Raw genomic sequence first — 6,000 nt, forward strand, 5'->3', positions numbered from 1 at the left:
TTACGGGGGGAAATGTTTAGATTGGACTGCAGGAAGTTTTATTTTAGCCAGCGAGTTATAAATTACTGGAATAAGTTGCCTTCATGGGTGGTAGAGGCCGACAGTTTGGGGAAATTCAAAGGTCATCTGGATAGTACTTTCGGGTAAGGGAAGCGCATAGGATGATAGGATTAATTTCCTTTTTATTTATTTTTTATTTCATTTTATTATTATTTTTTATTTATTAATTATTATTATTTATTTAATTTTTGTTTTTATCATTGTTTTGTTCGGATTTTTTTTTTTTTTTTGGCTGGTGCAGCATAAGCCATAGGCTTTCTTGCACCATACGGCCGTTACTAATACTAATACTAATAATATGTTCATAAATTGCATGAGTTCTCTGGTCAATTTGCTTGGTTTGATGCAGGACCCCTGCGCCCTGTGTGCCGCCAGTAATCAAATTTGCCGAAATCAAATTTTCCGCCCCAAAATATTTGGATTAAAAAATAAAATAAGACGTAAATAATTATTATTAAAAATTTATTGAAAAAGAAAAGAATTACAACATATCTCACATAAATAATATAATGATACGACAAACAAATATAATAAAATCATTCTGAAATTCTGGAAATAAACTTTAAATTCAAAATCACAGTAATCGTACTCTATAACAATAATAAAATAAAAGGAAAATCATAATGTTTAAAAATTATACAAATTTTTGTTTCCTTGCTTTAAGAGATGCGGATTTATTAATTATTTCATTTATGTTTATTTGTTCCAAATGGTAATTTTCTATTGAAATTATTGCCAAATTAGAAAGTCGTTGTTGACACATTGTCGATTGTAAATAATTTTTGATTAATATTAATTTTGAAAAACTCCGTTCACCTGAGGCAACTGAAACTGGTAAAATCAGAAAAATTTGCATTAGCATCCGCTCCAAAAGTTTGTCCAGTTCTTCCTTAAATTTATTTAAGCTACCAACTTCCACAACGACAGATGGAAGTTTGTTCCAGCATTCAATATGAATTCAGTTTGAATCTATGCACCCTCAGATTCGTAATCTGAGCAAGAGGAAGAATCTCATCAGCACTGAGCCTGCTCAACCCATTCAAGGCCTTATACAGCTCTATCAGATCATCACGCAGGCGTCTAGTCTCCAGACGGAGACTAGACGCCTGCATACAAATTGCAGGATTTTAGCCTTTATTGGTAAGAGCACCCCTTTGTTTTCCTCATTTGCATTAATTCTTAATGCAACGGCTACATTTGGAAAAGTATCTTTAAAATTGTTTTTAAAAATATATTGTAACACTTCAGATGGGTTAATATTGTCTTTAATATAAATTTGAAGTACTCTTAAGTTCTTCAATAATGCTAAACCATCAATATCAGACTCATTACGATCAATGTCACTTAATTTAATATGTAAATCCTTGCAGAGATTTAAGAAATCGTTATATGACCTTTTTTTTTAATTCATTAATATAAAATATTTTACATATTTCTACATGTTCTTTCCTATTTCTAAACCTTTCAGTTAACGAGAAAATTGTTGTGTCCATAATTTCAAAGAAAAAATTAATTTTGAAATTTTGTTGCGGATCCTGAATAGCTTCCTCTCTACTTTCATAATCGAAAGGACATCTTTTCAGTCTTTTCCGTACAGTGCTTACTTCTGGAAACTAAGCGACAATGCTAATGATAGTAACCATATTAGTAGTCGAATCGAAAATTTTTTTGGAACGCTTCCTCTGCTCTATTTTATTTAAAATATTCCGTGATTTCCGATTTGTATGGGATGTAAGGCAAGAATGTTCCATGTCCCCCATGCTATTTGATTCATACGCAGAAGCACTGATAAAAGAATTCAAAAATAGCTGAAAGGAGGTGTAAAAGTAGGAGGGGAGATGATAAAGACAATAAGATTTGCAGATGACTAGATATTGATTTCTAATAAGGAAGAATTACAGAGCTCCTTGGACATCTTGAACAGGTACAATAAAGTAGTAAAATATGAAGATTAACAGCAATAAAACCAAGGTAATGTTAATTTCAAAGAGGCCAGGAAGAAGAAAAAGAATCAATATAACGTTATATGGAATAATATTGGAACAGGTCGAGAGATACAGATACCTGGGAAGAATAATGACAGAAAATGGAAAAGGCCTTGAAGAAATAAAAACAAGAATTGCAATGGGAAATAGGCATTTAGTAATAGAAAAGAACTATTGAGAAGAAATTTCAAGAAGGAATTCAGAAATCAAATGGTGAAAACATTAATATGGACTGTTGTACTACATGGCTCCGAAACATAGACACTGGGAAAGAGGAGATTTATTAGACGCATAGAAGCTTTCGAGAAGTGGGTGTGGATGAGAATGGGTGGACAGAGTGAGTAATGAGATTTTGAGGAAAGTAAAAAATAAACGTTAGTAAAGAATTAAGGAGACAAAATAACTTTATAGGACATGTATTGAGAAGAGAAAGTATGTAGAGTAAAGGGATTGAGGGGTTGATGTATGGGAAGAGAACTGTTGGGAGAGAGAGAATTGGAATAATGGATTGGATGATAAGAGGGAATTATGCAAGAATTAAAAGCATAACACAAAAAAGAGAAGCATGGCGCCAATGGAGCCCTGAACCTGCCTAAGGACAGAGAACTTGAAGAAAAAGAAGATTTTATAACTGCAAAATATAAATATGAAACACAGATCCAGATAACAATTTTCATGTACTGTATTTATTTCAAATAAATTATTTGCCTGCCTTGCTGAATATTGGTAAACAACGGAAGTCGTGTTGATCATCTGATTGTATAAAACCAACCAGATCACCAGCGTGACTTCTGGGTATGTGGAACAGGCGAAATCCCTTTGGCTCTTAATTCTTAATATTATGCAGCATAATATTTATTCATATATGTATTTGATCTGTTAATAAAGGTGGGCAAGTATGTCAGGCATTATAGTCAAACGAGAATAAATGTTCAGTAATAGTACAACAGCTAAGACATCATCAATGGTGAAGCCTTCTTGAAATCAGTGACGTAATAGATCATAACAACGTTTGAATCAATTTTCTAACGCCCACCCTACCGCTATACACCACGAACTTTATTATTATTATTAATAGCCATATGGTGCAAGGAAGCCCGAGGGTTATGCTGCACTAGGGAAAAAAAAAAAAAAAAATCAGAAGTTACCCTGAGAGACAGAGGGTCAAAAGTAGAAGGGAATCACCAAGAAAGAGAAGAATGATGATATTCAGCTCAGGTTTTTGTTGTATCAAGATTTTTATTTTCTTCTCCAAAGCTGTACGATTTCCTTGAGTCCATAATGTGATACTAGCATTACCCTTGATTATATTTTCCAAACAATTTAACTAATACAGCTATCTGAAGTCCGTGAACATTTAATAAATCCTGCACTGTGTTTGTAGCAGTTAAAACGACATTATAACAATATGGCGTCCCTGGTGACGAAAGATATAAAATGTTTCTGATAAGGAAAAGATATCGTCGCCGCCTGGTGGCGATATATTGAACTACTATTTTTTCTTTGGCTAATTTTAATAGTATTCTCCTGAGATGTCAACTTTACTAGTATTCTTCTGAGATGTGAACAGCAATATTCAGATGGTCTATCAGCCATGTTTAACTGTAGTCGCTACGTTATAGAGAGTTCACTTATTATTATTACTTTTTTTAAAGAGTAAAATATATGCTTATTCAATTGTAATTAATATATCAGTATGAAATACTGTACTAGCAAGTGAACAAGCGATTTACTAGAATTTGAATTCAGAAATTAGTTGTGTGTATGTGTTATTGTTATGTTGATTAATTTACATTTATATTTTCAAGCCCGTCCCTAGTAATGCATGCAAGATCTTTGTTAGTCTCGTTAACGAGCGAGAACCAACTATCCTAATGATTTATTGATAATGTAAGTATGGACATCCTTCAGATCTCAGTAGCAGTGGCCGTCTTAAAGTTAAGTTGCAGATAGTCCGAATTTTTTTCCGCAGTCAGCATAAGTTAGAGAGAAAGGGTTATCTCTTTCGTCAGTAACCCTTAGAAAATACGTCAGCAGATTGTATGCTGAAAGGCAAAATTGCAATCCGAAAGTTCAGTACAAGTTCGTGGCTACCAAATTTGTCAGTGCTAGTTGGACGCCCAACACGGTAGTAAAATGAGTTCTGTTTAGGCTGTAGAATGTGGTTCAGAGTGTTAAGTGGAGTCGTTCTTCTGTGCTGGTTTTGCCATGGGCTTCTTCAAGACAAGAGGTCAGTGCGATTATGTGTTTTCTCACGTTAATTACTTGAATTAAATTTGATATGTTTGAGAAGCTCTAATTAATATGAATTAAACTTACCTTCTCTTTACAGTAGAAAGATGTAAAGAGAATTATCACCTTTTAAGTAATCTGAATGAAATGTTTACTTATTTTATCCAAACAGATCACACATACGTGACATACGAATAAATGGTTAGAAATGAGTAATTTAATGATTAATACATTACATAACGAAAAATTCAGAGGAAAGAAATGAAAAAAAAAAAAAATATATATATATATATACACAAACAGGATGTTTCAGGGGTGGTTACAAGAACCAAAGAGGTGGTGGTTACAAGAACCAGGGGTGGTTACAAGAACCAAGATTTACAGGGGTGGTTATAAGAACCAAAACAAGTAAAAAAGAAAACAAATCATACAGACTTGTCTGATTTTTAACCGTTACAAGGATAAGGCTTTTTGAATTTTGAAAAGCGAAAGTTTTGAATGGTAAAACTAATAATAATAAAAAAGGATAAATAGACACTCATCTGCTTATTCTTAGTTATTTTTCATTATTTTTTACCATTAAAAACTCCATAGCCATTTTTGAAAATGGCCATGGAGGCTTCGTAACCGTTAAGAATAGGACGCATATCTATACGAACTTTTTTACTTACGTTGGCTATTATATTATAGGGATGGTTTTACGTCATACATAGAATTACCATCTATAATTTTGTGCATATTATTTAGAAACACTTTGTGTATATAAGGGTACATAGACTCAAGTTCTACAGTTGGGCAAACGAGTTTTAGACATTTCGTATTCAGAAATTCATTCTGGGGGCTCATCAAAGAGAGAGAGAGAGAGAGAGAGAGAGAGAGAGAGAGAGAGAGAGAGAGAGAGAGAGAGAGAGAGAGAGAGAGAATGCATATAACAGTAAATAAAGGGAATCAATAAAGAAATCGATGTTGGGTTTACCGTCGGATAAAGCCTGTTGGGAGGACTGAATTTTCTGTCGCTGTTGAGTGGTCTTTTATGGAAGAACTGCGATTATTTCAATAATCTTAAATAAAGGAAGGAAATCCGGATTGCTTTAGTAATATCAAATAATCCTAGATAGAAAATAAATGAAGGAAATCCGGATTGCGTTAGTAAATAGCACACTACGATCAGACTCTCCTTCAGATGTTAAGAGTTTTGCTTTGAAGATATTTGCAATGATCAGGGATTTCTTGAAATGATGGATGTCAAGAAGTGTTTGTTCGTCGTAAGATTTTAGGCGGATCAGCGACTTAGGCCATACTGCGCCGTATATATTATGTCTGTAAATTGCTTGTGTTCTGTGTCCTATTTGCCTGTTTGTTGGACGAAAAAAAAAAAAAAACACGAGGTAAAAACCATGCTACTATCGCCTGAGCCCGACTAAATCAGCCACGTTGTGAAAAATGTCCATAAAGGTTCCTCCCATCATTGACGGAATCCATCCGGTGTTGGGAGGACGGCGAGTCTAACAACTGTGCTACCGCGAGGGCACGTCAAGAATCTTCGTTAGACAGATTAATGTTGGCTGGAGTGCATCCTCCTGTAAAAATGGAGATTCAAAATGTAAGTGAGTAGAACAATATGCAGGGCCCTGTAGGAGAATTCAAAAGGTCAATGACATCATCTATAATCTACTAATCCACTGACTTCATATAAAGCCATGAATTGGTTAACTTTTATCCA

The sequence above is a fragment of the Mastigoproctus giganteus genome, chromosome 1 (assembly GCF_048544385.1).
Source record: "Mastigoproctus giganteus isolate SK-2022 chromosome 1, ASM4854438v1, whole genome shotgun sequence".
In the NCBI taxonomy this organism is placed as follows: Eukaryota; Metazoa; Arthropoda; class Arachnida; order Uropygi; family Thelyphonidae; genus Mastigoproctus; species Mastigoproctus giganteus.